The sequence below is a fragment of the Balaenoptera physalus genome, assembly GCF_965194825.1.
Source record: "Balaenoptera physalus genome assembly, chromosome: 9".
NCBI lineage: Eukaryota > Metazoa > Chordata > Mammalia > Artiodactyla > Balaenopteridae > Balaenoptera > Balaenoptera physalus.
Window position 1 is genome coordinate 24,579,854 of NC_138888.1, and position 20,101 is coordinate 24,599,954.

Sequence of the window (20,101 nt, forward strand, 5' to 3'; positions counted from 1 at the left end):
CATCGTTTTATCAATTTAGGTCTTCAGTTCCATCATAATGGTGATGATGTTCCCTCCTTTCCAGTATGAAGACCCTTAATAGAGAAGATGTAAGTAGAACCAGTCGGTCGTCCTGCCTCCTCTGTGACATTGTTAAAGTTACACTATCTGTGCCATAACTGGGTCTCCATTACCCTTCTTTCTCTGAATATCGCTTTTAATGTCATTTTTGTATGAATTAGAATGTTGCACAAGCCTTAGCTCATTCTCAGCTTAGATTTAACAGTTTTGAGCTACTTCTGTTGTTGCTGTTGGTCAGGGATTGTGTGCCCCTCCTCCCATCTTATTTACACACCCTTTTGAACTCTGGCATCAGGGATGGGTGAAGTCACACAAGTGAAAATATTTCTGTAAGCCAATGTTATCACAGTCTTAAATTTACATGACATGGTCTGACTGGTATAAGAATTTAGGGTTTGAAAATATCACCAAAACATCATAGCATTAGCACATCCTTCTCTGCTTTCCTTCCTCTTGTTTTTCATTCCCTGTAATTCATGAATGATGACATTGAAAATTAATCTTCCAAACAGAGCCTATCAACACAAACATTACAGTGGGAAGAGGGTATCTCTGTTTCCATAACCTAGACACTCACTCATTAGATGTACATAGACTGGGGCACTTTTGTAATCTCCAGATGTAAAGTTGGTACTCCTTGCTCAGGGGTGAACTAATTTGTTTTAGAAATCAGATTTTGGGAGAGTCAAACCATAGAGCAGAAGCAAAATTGCAGGGCTGGAGAGACTATTTGCTCCCCTGAGACAATTTTCATTTGCCTGTCCTGTATCTTCTTGGGTCATATGGGATCCAGTTAATCTTTTCTCTCTTGCACAGAATCTATGTGGAAATTTCAGTATAAACAGAGATCAGTAGGAACTCAGTAGCTTTAAACTCAGAAAGCCATCACTTTGCTCATTTAATATTGCTCAGGTCACTTCACTTTTTGAAAAGAAAAAAAGAGATTCAAGAGGGGGTATTTCCTAGACCAGATCTAAATGAAAAATTATTTTCTTTATTATTATTTAAGAGACAGTTCTCTTTGCTATACTTTAAGTGACCACAAGTTCTCTCTCAGCTGAGACATCATCAGTGCTGCTTTGACTTGTCTTACAACCAAGTAAGTATTTGCAAAAGGATTAAAAGCATTCAATACAATGCAAGAAGCACGGGCAGCCCTCCTGACATAGGCATTGACTTTTACATCCTGTTTCCTGAACTGTGCTATTACAAGTATTGCCTTTTCCCACAACCATCCACAGATGCAAAAGGAAGTAGGTCTCATGCCATTTCCATTTCCTCCTCCCTATGAAGTCTCTTCTACCGTTTAGTCTCAGATTTTAAACAGAAGACTCCCAAGGAGTAAAAAGCTCATTAGCCAAGAAAATACCTATTTCTAAGAAGGACTTTATTTATTTCATAAGAGAAGAAACTGACAGCAGTTAATGCCTACTGCAGGAAACTTCTTTGGATTATGCTACTTCAAGGTCACTGTAGGAATGAGTCACAAATTGAACTCCTCTTTTTTGTATATGTAGAGATCTTCACAATGTGTCTTCTTTTCCTAACTAAGCAGCTGGTTGAACATCAACAATGTGAAGGAATGATAAGAAATCTATTCAAGGGCAGCAAGTACCTTGTAGCAAGTTGTGTTACCAATGGCCAACAAAAGGCAGTGTCTGGCTGGTAGTGTGTTTGTGAAATTGCTTTTTAGATTCATTTTGTTTTCATAGACAAGAAATAAGAGGGCATTGACAAGGTCTTCTAAAACTAAGACGTTAAGAAAATAAGATTATCTTCTGTCATTTAAACTCAAAAATAAGCAAAATAGGACAGAACAGAAAGACTTGAATTCCCCAATGGCTTACAGCCTTATGAATCTGGTCCTAGCCCTCTCATAAATTATATAATTTTGAAGAATTCACATAACTTCTTTGAGACTTACTTTTCCCAACTATAAAATTAAGAGGTTAGCCTAAAATATCTCTAAGCTCCTTCCCAATTCAAACATATTATGTATTCTAAGCAACTCCCATAAATGCCTTGACTAGCATCGTTCAATACTTACTTTCATGGGAAGTCCATCCCTTTGAGAGGAATAGATGTAGGAAGCCAGAATTTCAGTATGTCATATTTCAGAGTACTGTACTTTCCACCTCATGGGCTCAGTTATCCTTTGTACTGCTCCAATTATATGCTTTCCCTCCCTTTGTTAGCATTTGGTTCTTTTTATGAGTCGATAAAAGAGCTGAAAAATGGTATAATGTAACCTATCTGAAGTCACACAAAGTACCTAGAGATGAAGTCTAGGTTTTTGTTTTGTTTTCCTTCCCAGGTTTCTCTTTGTGTTAAATGTGGCCTTATTTAATGGTGCCATATTCATCACCATCACAAGACTTTTTGGGTTCCTGCTGGGTACACAGCAAGTTACCAGACCCCATGGGAATTTATGTGGCTCACAAAAGGCATGACTCCTACACATGCACTTTCAATCTAAAATAATCCCATCTGTCTGACCTTTTGAGTGTAGTACATAAACATCTCTTTGTCCTTCAGTAAGCAAATAATACCATTATAGCTCAATGTGAATAGTATTTACAGATGAAGAAACAGAGATTCAAAAGAAGTCAATTAATTGGTCCAAGACCATATGGCTAGAAATTAGTAGGACTGGAACTAGAATGCAGGGTCTTCTTTCTTCTTGCTCATTTTTTTTTAATAATCTAAACCATATTACTTCTGAGCTGTATGGTACAGGAAAAGAATTTTCAAAATCCTGCAGAACTCAAAATCCTTTCTCTTATACATTAAAAATAGCCTTCCCAAGTCTCAGAGATTGTAGCAGAGCCATTTTAGATCAAGCAGTGAGTATGACAACTTTTCTTGGCTGAAATGGTAGACTTCAATCATTAACTGAGCATCTTCTTTGGCTGGGCAAAGAGCTGGAATCCCTGATAGCCACAAAAAAGGTACATTGTCTGTCATTTGTAAAGACAAGGCAAATGAGCTCTTAAAAAGATACCTTGTAGTGCAAAGTAGTCAATGGATGAATGGAAAGTGGCAATCTTCCAGGTTCATTTACATATTTAGTACCTTCTATATTTAAGATACTGGGTGTACTAGAGGCTGCTGAACATCTTTTAAGAGTGTTAAATAATCCCAAGAAAAAACTAAAGAAATAATCAGACCAATTCTTGACAAAGAAGCATTATATAGGAGTTCCAGGGGCCTGTGCATGCACTTGTGTGAGTTTGTTCCCTCTTCTCACTCTTGCTGTTCCTAAGTAGGATTACTTATCCTGTCAGGGATGCTAACATAGTGGCAGAATTTCCCAGAGATCAACAAAATATTATAGATAAGAAGGACCTTATTGGATACTTAGCCCACACTTCCAACCTTCCTTCTTATAGAACTGTTTTCAACATGGCGGTTGAGCCTCTGTTTGCATATTTCCATTGGAAGAAGGTTGTTTTTTCTTGACCTACCTCATTCCACTTGAGAGACTAACTCTAATTATTAAAAATTTTTCTTGATGTAGAAGGATTCTAAACTTGAGAACCTGAGCTATGGCAACCCTAGGATTCAGATGTGTCTGTCAAACCAGTGGAGATAATAGGATTGGGCTAACCAATGGAAGAATGATTCAAGAAACATAAATTTGACCCAAAGGTAATAGCTGGTGTCAGATGGTGAGGTCATTTTGAATAGATCACATTGTCAATCTTCCGTATTTCCCTCTGGCCCCCATGGACTCAATGGACTGAGTCCTTTGAAGCAGTAAGTGCACTGGAAAAAAAAAAAAAAGAAAACAAATCTCTGTATAAAACATTAGGATCACAGGTATACTGACTGAATTCAGCTTGCAGTGAAGATAAGACAAAAGTTGACTACATGCAGTATATCAGGGCTGGGATTCTTTCTTGAGAGAGAACAGGACCAGACTACAGTTGGGATGGAAAAGAAGGACATATGATCATCAAGCTGCTCTAGGTTTCTAACCAACCAGTGGCCTTAACAGTAGATATAACCATAGTGAATCAGAACTAGAGAGGAGATACATGGTGAATAGTAAATAATGGAACCCACGGGGTAGCTGAGAAGCCTCTTCCACACATGGGACACTGTCCAGAGGATTCTCAGAACTATCTGAAAAGAATCTGAGAAGACCAGACAACCTCAAGAGCAGGAGGAAACTGAAGTAGGAAAATGTTTACCAACGCCACCATGATCCTATTTTTTAATGAGGCTGAATGATAATAACAGCACAAATATGGGCATTAATGATAACTACACTAGGCCTTTTTATGTGTTCTCACTCTTAATGCTGGTCACAACATTATGAAGCTGGCATTAGTGTTAGTTTACAGTTGAGAAAACTAAGTCTCAGAGGGCCTAAGTAACATGCCTCAAATCCATGGCTGGTAAGATGTAAACCAGGATTTGAAAACAGGTCTGACTCCTCACTACATCATGCTGTGTCCTGAAGTAACATGGAAAAACATAGGTTCCATAAATAGTAAATCAAAATCTGCCTCCCTAAATTTTCCATTCACTCATCTGAGTTCTGTCTTTTGAAAAAAATCCTGTCTTTGTGGGCTACTCCTTCTCCTATATGGCAGCTCCTCAGAGACTGGAAAATACCTATCAAGGACTCCACTGAATCTTCTTCATCTTGACCTCAGGTAGCCCATTGTCCAATCTCCTCACCAACCTGGTCTTCCTCCACTGGGAAGTCTAGTTTGTCAATGTCCCCACAACTCTAGATGTTTTCCAATTTCCATTAAAAACAATTTCTGCTGTATCATGGTGCTCTCCTGAGCTCTCTGGACTCCTACTTGCTGCAACAGCTCCCTATTTTCCCAAATTTTGACAAGAGACACCAACTCAGCATCACCCTTAAGAGCCACTGAGATGGTGGACCAGGTAGCCCATAACCCAGTGGGCCACGTGAATCAATTCTCTGGAGCCCAGCTTACTGCCAGCCCTAGGTAACTGCTGTGATGAAATGTTAAACTGTATGTGTAATTGATAATTACTTTATAGTAATATGGGGTCTCACTTGTTTGAATAAAATTCACTATTTACAATTTTCTACTAGAAACAATTTCTCTTTGTTGATAACTCTCCCTAATTGCTTGAACCATATGACATATTTTTCTAGGTAGCCTCGAAATAATTTTTATATTCCTCTTAGAGTTAGCATCTAAATTTCTGATCAATAGTGTTATAAATATCTTTTTTGCATAATGAAAAATATCTACATCTATATTACTCAGGGATATTTATAGACAGATACAGTCAGCCCAAGTCATGCCCTATTCATCCTAGTAACAAGCCATGTTACAGATTCCACAGAGCTGAACTCCACGACCATTTGTTTAGGGCTCTGAGAGGCTGTGGTCTATGTTTATAGACTAAAGGGTATGTGTAAGTGTAGAATACATTTTTCCATAAATAAAAAAATTAACATAATTTAAAATTTTGATATAATTTACATTAAAGAGCAATATAAAGGTTGGAAAATATACCCTTGGCATCCCTGCCTGTGTGGTAAAGGAGAAAGGAAGGTAAACTGACATAATCTAGAAAATTTGCCAAGTCATCCACTCAGTGAAGAGAAAAGTGCATGAGGATTCCCTTTGCTCCTCCCTGCAATAAAGTATAAACCCCCTCACACAGAGGAAGCTCATGTCTCCCCAGTCAGGAGTGCATGCAATTCCCAATTTGAAAAAGGAGACTCTTGCTTACTAATCTGAGTAGAGTTCTTTTCTCCAGTCGTAAGCTATCTGAAGAGCCGACCTTCCTAACTTATGTGGTAAATAGCTCAATGACTAATAATGACTAAGAGCTACACAATCCCACCAAAAAGAAATGTGTATTTTAAGAAAGACATTACATTTTCTGACCCTTGTTCAGTTATAAGTCAACTGGGAGATTAGTCATGACAAAAAAGTTAAAAGGTTTCCTGATATTAATTTCTTATATTTGTATAAGTGGAAGATATGATTATTAAGTAGTGTATTGTTTTACTGATTTAAACAACTATAAAACCACAAAATTTAATCATATGAAAAAGTACATCTGAGCCATGTGATATCTTATTTTCCCAGTATCTTTTGATTTCCAATAAAAGAAGCAATCCCTAAAGCATTAATCACAGGCCACCCTTTATTTAACAAGCACATTGAACCATCTGACATACACTGCTGTCTTTTTTAGGTTTTAAATACGCACCGTTAATTAGCTTTTTACATCACAATTATTCATAAAATCTTTAAGTGCAAATACCATTTCTCATACTACTCTCTGTCTCTCTAGAGTACCTAAAATAGTACCTTCAATAATTATTCATTCACTTATTCATTCAACAGTCTATGTGTTCACCGTGTGCCAGCAGCTGGGGATACAGTCCCTGCCCTCAGAAAGCTCTCAATAAATAATCTCTTCTGAGACAAACTGAAGGAGCCCTAGCCCAGATCACCTGGAGCAGGGGCAGGGGAAGCCTGATGAAAGCTGAGAAAATCTACGTAAAGCAGTCGATGCCTGACTCTTCTCTAGGACAAATGAGTAGGAATTTGCCAGTGGAATCAGGTGGGAAGTGATGCAAAGGGGGTTTTACACATAGTAGGCACTCAATAAGTAATTGTCTTTTTGTTCTGGAAAAAAGCGGTATTGCCATGAAATTAGTGACCTCTCAACCCTGAGTCTATGAGTCTCTGACTTTTTTAAGCCGTGAGAGGCCTATTTATTAAGTCAATGTTTCAGGCTTTTTTTTTCACCCAAGACAGCAGAACACAAAACAGGACTGCTTTTTAAGAAAAGAAAAAAAAAAAAAACTTCCTCAGGCTTGATGTCCGTATGTCCATTCTAAAAGCAATATATGCTAATTTTGGCACATTTGGAAAATGAAGAAAAATGAAAGGAAGAAAATAATCACACATCCCATCACAGAGAGTCAACCACTGCTAATAAAATGGTGCATTCCTTTCCAGTCTTTTCTTATTTTGCAAAGTTTTGGGTTTATTATTTTGTTTGACATAGTTGCAATCATATTAATTAGCAGCGCATATTTAAAAACTAAAGCCCACAGTACTAGATGTCACGTGGCACTATGTGCTGAATTGTTAAATAAATGGTAGCACGTTATTAATGCTTTAAGTTGCTTCTTTTATTAGAAACCAAAAGTAAGCTTTTTTTTTTATATGAACATTATAACAAAGCATCATTTTAACTATCAGTTTTATTAGCTCCATATCCCATGGAGATTTCATTAGATGCACATACTTTAATCAATCATTCTGTTGTTAGACATTTAGGTAATTCTGCCATGAGCATGTTTGTATGCAATGATCTTTTCCCCTATTTTTTTTTTAATTAATTAATTTATTTATTTATTGTGTGTGTGTGTTAGTTTCTGCTTTATAACAAAGTGAATCAGTTATACATATACATATGTTCCCATATCTCTTCCCTCTTGCATCTCCCTCCCTCCCACCCTCCCTATCCCACCCCTCTAGGTGGTCACAAAGCACTGAGCTGATCTCCCTGTGCTATGTGGTTGCTTCCCACTAGCTATCTATTTTATGTTTGGTAGTGTATATATGTCCATGCCACTCTCTCACTTTGTCCCTATTCTTTGAATTCTCTTTAGAATCAGTCTTTTTTTTTTTTTTTTTTTTTTTTTTTTGGAATCTTTGGAGTAATTTTGTTTGGCAAAAGCAAAATAACTAACAAAGACTGCTTTGGTTCCAGCGTAGAATTAGAATGAACTGATCAAAGGGTATGAAGTTTTTAAGGCTCTTAATACGTATTGCCAAATTGCTTTTCAAAGATTATATCAATTTTCACTCCTATCAGCCATGAGAGCATTTTTTGACAGTTGTCAGCACTCAATATTCACTTAAAGCTTTAATCTGATAGTATTAAAAAAGTTATTCAGATTTGCATCTATTTGATTACTAGAGAAGTTAAATATTTTTCCCTTTGTTAGTTGGTTGTATTTATTTGGGGGAATCTAAGGCTGAATTGTCATTAGGACAAAACCAATAGCTCAGATCATCTACATACAGAACACCACAAAGGCTTCTGGGATTCTGCTAACTGCTACATCACTGCTCGTTTGAAGACTAAAATAATTTCTGACCACAAATTTACAAAAAGCATGCTCCTCAGAAGTCACACCATGTTCTGAAAGCACTCTGGGCCAGGTACCTCAGGCTGAGTTCATGTGCATAGAACTGCATAGTTTCCTAGACTTCCACTTCCATAGGTGTCAGCTCTTGGCTTAGTTTTAAATAGATGTATTTCCTGCTAGACTCCATGTTCTGTGCAGCCCAGAACTTGGCAATCTTGTTCACTGTTGTGTCAGCAGTACACGTTGCACAGCCTGGGAGATGGCACCAACTTCCTCTCTTCAGCAGACTTGGTGTCACGTGGAAGAAATCAATCTCAAATGGGACAGAGGATCATCTCCGGAGAGGCTGACATCCTGAATCCCGCCTCCCCCTCATACGTACCCTACAATCACTTCTATTAAGTATTCGCTGCTTGACAGCACTTTTGTTCTTCTTTGAAGAGGTATTTTGGCACACTGAATGCTCGCCTCTATTTATCTGTGAATTTAACTTGACCTTCCTAATCATTAGGCACAAAGCAATCATCTCTGTGCTCCTCAGGACATGAGATAATTAGCAAAGAAAAATTCCTCCTGCCAGTGTGTACTATGAATAGAAAACTTTCATCTGACTTCCTGAGTTTTGTCCAATTGTGATACATCTTAGTTTGTATCCTAACTTCATGAAAATTCATATGTAATACATAATTTTGATCTCAGATTTATGTAAGATATACTACTTGGGGAAAATGCATTGGATGTAGCAAAAAAATCTATTTCCAGTTTCAATAAATACTGTCTCACTCTGTGCTTTTCTGGTGGGCTGTTCATAAAATTACTTGGGAAGATGTATTCTATCAAACTGTGCATATATCCAGTGATTCACTAACATTTACTCACTGTGCACGCCTCTCACTGTGCTGGTTGATCTCACATGCTGTTCTATTTCATTTTTACAAAAACCGTATTAGGTAAATATTACTTTTCCCAAATATTTTAGATGTGGTTAAATGAGTTACCTAACCTCATCCAGCCAGACAGTGCCCAAGAAAGAACACAAACCTAAATCTCAGTCCAGTGCTTTTCTTCCTGAAGCTATGTATGCTTTTCCCCATGTACCTTTGTGTGGTGATACCTCTCCACTGTTTGCCATAGAGTGCCGTGTATGCTATGGAATATTGATCCTAATGCTCATCACACTGAAATTATTGAATTGCTCGCCTGTCTTCCCCTGTAAGCGATAAGTCCATGGAAGGCAGAGATCGTGTTCTATTTGGTGTTGCACCCCCAGAGCCCATCAGACTACTTAGTGTTGGATAATATTTTTAATTAATGCATAAACTGCTAAATAAACAATAGAGATGGCAATATTTGGGTTATGTGTTGCTATGCTTTGCACAAGGGAAAGTCTAAGAACAACTAATAGTTCACTTTTCTTAAACTATATAAATTTTATTTTAAATTGCATGTTTATTAACTAAAGCACATCTCCAACCTCTGTTATCCTACTTGGGCTTGCTAATTTCAATCTTCAGCAAGTTGTAGAAAATTGCTTACAAATACCTGCACTGTTGTTTTTACTGTGGTTTTTTTTTTTTTTATTGCTTTATGTGAATTATCACCAAAACCAACTAATTCATCTATATATAGAGCAGAGCACAGGCAACAGAATTATTCAACATCCCTCCCTCTTTCCTTCCCTCTGCTCCCATTCTTAAATTGGAAAGGAATCCTAAAACTCCACTGACACTTCAAATACTCAACTAAATTTCTCTGGATAATATCCCATCCAAATGACATTCCAGCACCTACTAAAATGCCTCCAGGGACATGGAACTCTCTTCCTTCTAATGGAGCTTGTTCCATGTTTAGCTTCCTCAAACTAGAGTCTGGGAAGAAACGGAACATGTTAATTGGTAGAAGTGTGGATTAGTGCAAACTTTAGCAATATAAATCATGAGCCTTTAAAATATGCATATATTTCAACCAGGTAATCTTAAAAATCTATTGAAAGGAAATTACCAGAGATTTACACAATGATGCAAATTCCAGGCTGCTCTTTGCAGTGTTATTTATAATAATAAAAAAGAAATAAAACCGAACACCACCTGACTGCTCAACTGTACAAAATTGTTGTAATAAATGATCGTTCATGTATATGAGTACAGTGAAATCATTTTATATATCAATAATATTTCATGAGATGAAGAAATATTCATGGTATATTGGTAAATGAAAAAGTTATATTACAGAGAAGTGTAATATCTACATAATAAAAAATAATTTTTTAAAACAATTTTTATTTGTATGCACAGAAAGCAGTCTGGAAACTTACAGAATTGTTAGTAGTTATTTCTGAGCAGTGGCATTATGAGTAGTACATTTTATTTGTACTTTACTCTCTTCTTACAGACTTTCTCAAAAAATTGTTACTTCTGTAATCAGAGAAAAAGTCAAAAAATTGTTACTTCTGTAATCAGAGAAAAAGTAAGCGTCATGTAGGTCCTTCCCTGCACTGAACTGAAATTTTTCTCTCTCCTTTTTTTAATAACTTCAGCATATTTTACTTGAGGATATATAAAAGAAAAATTCTTTCTACTCATAAAAATTATTTAAAAATTGGAAGCAACTGCAATGCCCCTTCCCTGCTCATCACCTTCTTTTACTAGTTGAACATCTATGGGGTATCTTCAGGTTTCACCCTCCTACCATACATTCTCTGCAAAGCAGCTAGAGTGATCTTAAGAAATAGACCAATTTTTCCCTGCTCAAAACTTTCCAACAGTTTCCCATCACTCTTAGAACAAAAGCAATGCCCATATCAGGGCCCACAAGGCTCTCTCTCCGATCTTACTTCCTACCACTATTTATTTCTCACTCCACTTTAGCCTCAAAGTTTTCTTGCTCTCATGTCCCCACCTGTCTTAGTCTGTTTGGGCTGCTATAACAAAAAAGCATAGATTGGGTAGCTTATAAACAATAAAAATGTATTTCCCACAGTCCTGGAGGCTAGTAAGTCCAAGATCAAGGCATAGACAGATTTGGTGTCTGGTGAGAACCCACTTCCTGGCTCACAGACAGCAACTTCTCACTGTGTCCTCACATGGCAGAAAGGGCAAGGGAACCCTCTGCGGTCTCTTTTATAAGAACAGTAATCCCAATCATAAGTGCTCCACCCTCATTTCCTAATTGTCTTCCAAAGGCCCTACCTCCAAATGCCATCACACTGGGGATTAGGTTTCAATACATCCATTTTGGGAGACACAAACATTCAGCCTATAGCACCATCTCATGACTTTTTCACTCACTATTCCCCTTGCCTGGAATACCCTGCCCCCAGATATTCCACAGCTTATTCCCTCACTCCATTCAGGTGTCTACTCAGTGTCTCCTCCTCAGAATGATCCCTGAACACTCTCTCAAGACCAGCACCCCGATCACTCTCAATCCCCTAACTCTACTTATTTCTCTTCCTAGCACTTATCACTATGTAATAGTTTCCTATTGATTTGTCTGATTATTCATGGTCTGTCACCCCAACCAGAATGTAAGTTCCATAAACATCAGGACTTTAGCTGTTTTCTTCTCACCGTTATAATCCCCATGGCCTAGAGAAGACACAGATTAGGCGTTCAATATATGATTAAATTAATGAAGATGTGTTTCAGGTTTTCTCATTCAGCTGCTGGAAATCCAAGCCCCCACTCGGAAATCAAGGTGATGCCACCAGAAGAGATGACCAGGCTGCAGGTATAGGCTGGCCATAAGGAGCAGCGTGACCCTTCCTTCCTGCCTCTTCTCTCCCCAGGCAGCTCTTTAATACTCCCTCGAAATTCAAATGACATCCCTTGAAGCCACATCACACTTCTCACTCACACCAAGCATCTAATGAGCACACTGCTGTGAAGCAGGTATGGACTGAAGCGCCCAATTAATATTTATTAGCTCTAGCAATGAATGAAGAGACCTGAAAATGCATACATTATTCTAAGGGGAAATTTACACACAGAGATTTTTCCTTTTTGAAAAGTATGTGAAAGACGTTTTCTCTGAGGTCAAAAACACTTAAAACGAAAGGGTGAGAAAGAGAGAGTAGAGTTGGGAGTAGAGTTGAATAATACCTGAAGCTTGTAGAAACTTCAAGTCCTGGCTCCACTGACAGATTAAACAATGAACAACTTGTTTGTGCACCGTCTTGGCAAAAACATACAGCTGGGGAAGGCATGACTCAGAGAACAAGGAACAGGACGTGCAACAGCTACTCAGGCAGATCCACCCCAGGCAAGCAGACGAGCACCCGACTTGCTAGTATTTTGTCAATAACGTGGAACAAACAGGTATATAAGGATGAGGCCACTATATTAAAGAAAATATGCACTGATTAGGTGACAAGCTAAAATAAGTTTTCTCCTCTTTAACGGTTGTCCATAAGTCCCTGAGTGAGCTGTCACAGAAGGGGAAAACCCCCGTGATGTTATCTCGAGTTTTGTCTTTCTCATGATCTTAAAAGTCTCCATTTAAGAAAAATGAATCAGAAACCAAAGTAATGTGAATATGAAAATGTATTCATTTTGCAATAACTCGTAAGATTACGCCATTAAAAAAACGGAGCCGTTAACCACTATTAGTAATGGGATTCTTTGTGAAGAAGTTTTGTTTTGATCAGGAAGGGGGCTGCCTGTCTCCCAAAGTCTGTAACTGCATTCAAGGTTACAGGGCTGACCTGGCTCCACAGCCACACTTGGGGAGGAAAGTAGGATTGAGACGTGCATAAAGGGGAGACTTTCATTTTTACTCCATAAACTTAAAAAAAATTTTTTTTAATTTTTAATTTTGATAAAATACACCCAGCAAAAATTTTACCCTCTTAACCATTTGCAAGTATATGGTTGAGTGGTGTTAACCACATTAACACTGTTGTTCGACCAATCTCCAGAACTCTTTTCATCTTGGAAAATTGAAACTGTATACCCATTAAACAACAGCTGCTCCATTAGCTCTTGTATAGCTAGAATTTTTAACAATTAGAAAATACTTTTATCTTAAAAAATACAGAGGGGAAATCTTGCATTCACAGGTGAAAGAAGATAACATTTAATTCATATCTGCATGGAAAATTCAATCCTGACATAAATACCTTAAAAAGACTGGTCAAAAATGTTGGAAGACAAAAAATTAACAACAACCAAAAAAGTTGGTTTTGTAAATATATTTACCAAGGAGAAGTTATCTGGATGACTAACAAATATTTGAAGTGCAGATTCATAGGCAGAATAAATACTAAGCAGTTGTTCCATTCTTCAAAATGCAATGCGAAATCCATCTCCCTGTTACTCACTAGCAATTTCCATTGACTACAATTACTCACAGACAGATATTTGAATAAAAGCCTATTACTAGTAGTAACTTGAGCTCCGGAGCCAAATGCGGCAGAACCTTGGTCAAAATCTCTGGGCCATACACACATTGCCTCTGAAAGGACATCTGCATATCAGAGGACTTTATCCTTCCAAGGAACTTGGCTTGGGAGCCTAAGGACCAGCAATGGGCCTGGATTCAAATACCTATTTATGGGTTTTCCCTTAATATCCAGTTTGCCTGGAATTTCCCCAAACGCCGAACAGTCATTTTCTTATTGCATCATCTCTGCCAAACTCTCTCTATTCACAGTGGCATCACTTTGTTATGGGGGCGGGGAGTAGAATGTCTAAATATATCCCAGAATTCAGCCATTTTCTTACATATTCACATGTCATTTTGGTACTTAGATCCATGGAAAGGGCCATGTTATTGATGAAAATTCATTTTTCACTGCCCCCTTTCCTCTCACTTGAAAGGAACACTTGACTAATAAAACTGCATTACTTTGGTGACTGACTAGGAGAAGGAGAAATGGGGTAGGGGACGCGGGGGACAATTACAATTCATTAACAGCTGCCTAAACGTCTACACCTAAGAGACAGTCATACACAACATCCTAATCTACTTAACAATTTCCCTTTGCCAAATTTAAAAATAAAATTTTTCTTAAACTTCGTGAGAACCTCCTTCTCAGTTAATCCTAGGAACTCTTATTGTAAATAGCAATTAAGAAAAAATTAAAGTAAAACCTCATATTTATAGAGGGCTTTAGAGTTTTCACAGTGCTTTCGTGCTTTCATGAACACTGTCTCATTTTGATCTTCAGAACAATTCAGGGTGGTGGATACTGTGATTTCCATCTTACAGATGAAGCAATTAAGATGCAGACTACTTGAGTAAATTGCCCCCAAGTTTTACAGTAAACATGTGTGAGGCCAGGACTTAAGCTCAGATCTTCCAGGAACAATTCTATCTCTTATCACAAAACAGTGTTTCTTATTGGTCTGTACATTAAATGTTCAATTTTGGCAAATTCTAACACTGTTTTTAATCAGTAGGAAAAAATATATAGACTTTTTTTCCCTTGGGCTAAATCACTCCATTCATATGCAAACATTAGATTTATAAAATGATTGGTATATATTAAAAGAAATCTACTATTTCACTAAGATTTCCTTTTTTGCTTTCACTAATATAGTTTGTCTACACAGCTGATTTATGCAGATGTTATAATTTTATAATCTCTGTACATTTGAAATTAGTTTGAAATGTCAAAGAGTTTTGATATTTTAGGTTTTACACTTCATGTATTTCTCTCTGTGTGTTATGGTTTCTGCCAAGCATCAAATTTAGCAGCTTCTCAGAGCTTTTTCTAGCCTGCCCCAAACAAGAAGCACTAGAAATTACTGAAGACAAGTTGGCCTTGTGAGATTTCCAAACTAGTTTCTAAACCAAAGAAATTGAGTGAGATAAATTTAGAACACTTGGGAAAGTCTATTTGGATAAATTTCAGTTACTGCCAATGTAAAAGCATGTCCTAGAAACAGAAATGGTGATCAAAGTCTCACCTCCAAATAATATTCATCCCCTGTAAGACACACAAGGGCAAATTTGGCTTTGTTGGGAAATAATACCACATTCTTTATTCAGACATCAAAACACATTTAGATAGTTTGGGAAGAGGGATTTTTGGTTGATTTTGTTGTCATTGTTACAGATTTTGTTATTTAGGGTTTTTTTTTAACAATTTATATTATCCTGGGATTTTACTTAAACCCACAATTATTATAATTATTTTTATTACAGTAAGTAACTGTTTTGTGGATTACAGCTTGAATAAAGAACGTACTGTACTGAATCATTTATGGTAGTGAATTCATTATAAGGGGATCAATAAAGCACTATATCTGTGGCCCATCAATCAAAGGTAGGAAATCTTTTCATTGAAGTAAACTGTTTATACAATTCCAGCAATGCCATGGGTTTTTCTGGAAAGCAAAATGTCAATATGCTGAAAGTTCATGCCTTTTGACCTAATAATGAATTCTAAGAATCTCTTGTAATACCTGAGCCCTAAATACAGGAAATAACAGACTCCAGAGATGTTCATTACTGGCATTATTTATAACAGTGACAAGTTACAAAAGCCAAAATATCTAAAAATAGAGGCATATTTAAGTAAACTATGGTATATTCATAACAATGAAATATTATTATATAGCAATTAAATATCATTATGAAGTTTTAAAAATTTGTTAGGATGTACTTTGGAGTCAGACAAGACCAGAGTTTGAATCCTGCTTCTAACAGGATTCTTTTAGCTCTATAAAGCTAATCTCAGCTTTCTGATTTGTAATGATACTTATAAAGACATAGTCATTTAGAAATATACATAACAGGTGATACAAAGTCTAAGATGTTGCAAACACTCAGCAAAGTATACTTACTATAGAATATTAAGGAGGAAAGAAGAGAATGCAAAACCATTTGCATAGTACAATCTACTTATGTAAAAATGCATATGGATATAGGAAAAAGACTGGAAGGAAATATTAAAATATCTAAAGGACAATAGAGATTGTCCCCAGAAAGAACACTAATAAATAGTACATGTGTGTATATATGTGTGTATATACATTTACAAATACATATATATACATATGCTTTTCTGTATTTTTTCAGATTTTCCCTAACTGGTATTAATTTCTTTTTTAATAAGAATAAAGAGATGCTATAGCCATAATGAAATACATCCATTCAACTATTTGGACTTTTAGAATTAACACAAAAATCTGTTTTTGAAATTTCCAACTTCAGATAATTTCCCTTCCCACTCTAACTACATTTTCCTTACAGAGTATTTTCTGAACATGCTTATTTAGTCTTCTGTACCTTTTCTCCATTCTCTTTGTGGCAACTTCCTGCTCATCCTTTAAAGCCAGTTGAAATGTCATCTCCTCTGTGAAGCAATTTTTAACTTCCATAAGCAGTATTAGTCCCTTCTGCCTTTGTGTTCCAGAATATTCTGCTTGGTATACAGCTAATGCTAGGCATCATCATCATCACATATTAAATATGTATTTAGGTTTTACTCTCTAAATATATATATACCATATTATTAAATTTTCATAGAAGCCCTGTGACTTAGATACTGTCATTGTCCTCCATTAAAAAGATGAAGAACTGACACTCAGAGAGAGTCTGATTCCAAATCCCGCGCTTTTAACCACAGTGCTATAGCCTCTTAATTCTTCCTGTGCCTGTAAGCTTGATATTTTGGCACCTAGATAAGTGGCATCTCCAAAACAGACACAGTCTATTTCAGATAAATATTGCTGGTTTACTTCAATAGGATTTGACCTGTATACATTCCATCATATCTGTCCCTTAAAACATTTATACCTATTTATTATTTTCTTAAATATCTCTTTTTGATCTCCTTTATGCTCTGTGCTAGGTACTGGGGATACAATAAAGAGAAACAGTAGCCAAGGTGCTAGTCCTTAAGGAGATGACAGTCTATCTGTGAGACAGACATGAATCAGAGTCACACAAATAAATTCAGAATTGCACATGTGAGTGCTATAAAGGATAGGGGCTTGGTGCTATGTGAGCATACTATGGGGAAATTTTCCCTTGAGGGGAATGGAGGTCTAGAGGGCAGAAGAGAGTGAGACAATGAGGAGTTGAGTTTTGCACATGTAAATGTTAGATTATTGTTTGCCATTGAGATGGCAAATGGATATATAAGTCTGAAGTTCAATAAAAGTGATCTGAGCTACAGGTATACATTAGGGAAGGATCAGCATTTATAAGTAATTTAAAATATTAGACTGGATGACATCTCCACAAAAAGGAGTGCAGGTGAAGAAGAGGGGATATCCAAGATCTGGAGCTTGCAGTAGTCTAACATTGGATATCAGGGAGATGAGGTAGAACCAGCAAACGAGAGACCCGTGAAGTCTGGTGAAAGCAGGAGAGTGAATTTTACTGGTAATTGAGGGAAGCAAGTTTTTCAAGAAGATTGAGTGATCAGGTGGGTCAAACAAACACTGCTGATTGGTCCAATGAAATGGATACTGAAAACTGACTATTTCATTTCACAGCATGACAATCATTGATGATTTTCACCAATTCAATGGAATGATGGGGTCAAAGTCCTGACTGAACTGACTCTAAGAGCACATGAAAGGACATGAACTGGTGTTGTGAATGTAGAAAACACTTTTGATTAATTTGGCTGTAAAAGGGAAAAGAAAAATGGAGTAGAGGCCTAGGGGAAAAAAGGGAGAGAAAGACAGACTTTTTTTCTAAGGATGAGAGAAATTATAGCATGTTTTTATGCTGATAGGGATAATCCAGAAGATGGCTTAACACTGACAATGTGAGACAGAGAAGGGAGAGAAGCTGGAGCCATGTCTTTGGCTAGGCTAGGGGGGAGGGGATCGATCAAGTACAGAAGGAAAGGAATGGCCTTTGAGTGGAGCATAGATAGGGCATCCACAGCAACAGACAGGAAGAAGAAATAGGCACAAACGCATGAGGGAGATAGAATGGCAGAGCTTGTGCAACAGCTTCTTATTGCAACTGTTTTCTCAGTTAAATAGGGAGAAGAACGATCAAATAAGAGTGAAGGCTTGAGGATAAAAGTGAAGGCATGAAGCAGTCACCCAGGAGCGAGAGAATGGACATACTAGGGTAATACAGCCTGATTGCCTAGCAAAACTGAGGGATCACTGGAAAGTTATTAGACTTGAATTTGAAATGAGAGGATTGGGTGTTTTTTTTTTAGTCTGTAAAGCTGCTGGTGCAGCGTTGGCAAGAGAGTTGGATGGCAACAGGGTTGGATTTGCCAGAAGAGTATAAAGAAGGGAGAAAGAGGCAAAGGGAGTTGGTGAAAGGTGAGAAGTGAGAATATGAGGGAATGGTGGATTCTAGGTCCTAGCAGTCCTGTTGAAGTAAAAATATTAGAGAAAGTGAGAAGCAAGATAGGAGACAGTAGTTGGGGAAGAGGATGATTGAAATGGCAATTATGGGAGGGTTAAAGGTATTAATAAGACATGGTCTAGACTATGACCATGGCAGTCAGTTACTGAAGTTGGAAAGTGGACAAGGAACTGAGAGACCAGGAACTGAAGGGTGATCTATGTGGTACTGAAATCACAAGGAATTGTAATGGGAGCAGTGCTAGAGAGAATATAGGAGGGAGCTAAAACCTCTCAAAGAGCATCAAAGAAAATGTGAAAGTCAAAAGGGGTTCTATGGATGATTGCAACAAGGAAGGGCAGCATATAGTACGGTCAAACAACCTGAGATTCAAAGATGTGACTTTAGGGAGGAGGGGGAAGAATAATGGCTTGCAAGTTGAAGTGGGGAGCAAAGAGAACATCTATCCCACCTACCAAATCCCATGGAGCAAGGGGGTGGTAAAGGAAAGAGCTACCCCTTGAGAAGGTTGCAGAGGAATCACTATGCTCAGGAATCATGGTCCTTGCTTTCAAGCACTAGCTCATCTGTGTATCTCAAGTTGAATCGGAGCCTGATAATCAACTGAGCTAAAAAAAACACCCTCTTCTCAATTTTGAAAAAGAGAAAAGAAATTAAAACCGAATGGTAGTTGAAAAGCACTCTAAAATTGTGAGTGAATATCCTGACGTGCTGATAAGCCACAATATATCACAGATGAAAAAACATAATGACAAGCCAAAGAATGTTAACAATCATTCATTAAACAAGTCAGGGACTACAAGCAAAGTCTTTTCAGAAAAGAACTCAGGGAGGGAAATGGGAAAAAACACATGAATATCTCCATTGTTAATAAAATATTGACAGTGGAAGCCAGATTAATGGTTCAGGATCTGGCTGGCAGAATCCGAGGCTCCCAAGAAGCCAGGATAACACTCTGGATAAAGCCAATGTTTGGCTGTAGTATTTCTTTTATTTTTCCCAATTCTAATTACTCATTTCTATGCATAGGAGAGGGCACTATGTGATAATACAGAGCAGGGTAATACAATAATAATTTCAATGATGATGGTAATGTTCTATACCTGCACTGTCCAACATGATAGCTGAGCCTTTGGAATGTGGCTAGTTTGACGGAGGAATTGAATTTTTAATTTTATTTAATTTTAATTAATTTAAATTTAAATACCCAGATGACTTTCAGTTTCTGGTCCCACAAGTAAGAAACTTAGAAATTACCACCCTGTCCTAACTAGTAAAAAGTTGAACAAATTGAAAACTCAACAACTCTTCTTAGATCCATAAGAGAAGTGAGGTTGCAGGGCAAACTGCTGCCCCCAAAACTGGAGAGCCTGACCGGCAGATACAGAGAATCACAACTTACTAGAGCAGAAACCCAGGAGCTGGAACCTCTGTGGAAACCACTTCCGGAGTAGGAAAACCTAAACTATAATTAATGAATTGCTGGAGGCTCAGTGTGAACAAGTCTGAGAGATAAAAACTCTAAGGAGATCAAGTCATGGGGGGTGGAGTGAAGGGGAAACACTTGTAAGTTTTACCTTCTAGAGCTCTACCAGTTTCTCTTCCAGTGACTCTCAGAGAAAAATCCCCTCAAGCTTCCAG

At 37.4% G+C, this 20,101-nt stretch overlaps 1 long non-coding RNA gene across 12 annotated transcripts in view; it reads right to left on the reverse strand.

Moving 5' to 3' along the window:
- LOC309666940 overlaps positions 1–20,101 on the reverse strand; it is a 302,552-nt gene that overhangs the window by 240,273 nt on the left and 42,178 nt on the right. For 9 of the 12 annotated variants that reach the window (XR_014267380.1, XR_014267384.1, XR_014267385.1 and 6 more), the window contains exon 1: positions 1–20,101. This exon is cut by the window's right edge and continues 20,338 nt beyond it. The exons of the other annotated variants lie outside the window; for them this stretch is intronic. This is a non-coding gene — a long non-coding RNA (uncharacterized lncRNA). 12 annotated transcript variants of the gene reach the window in all.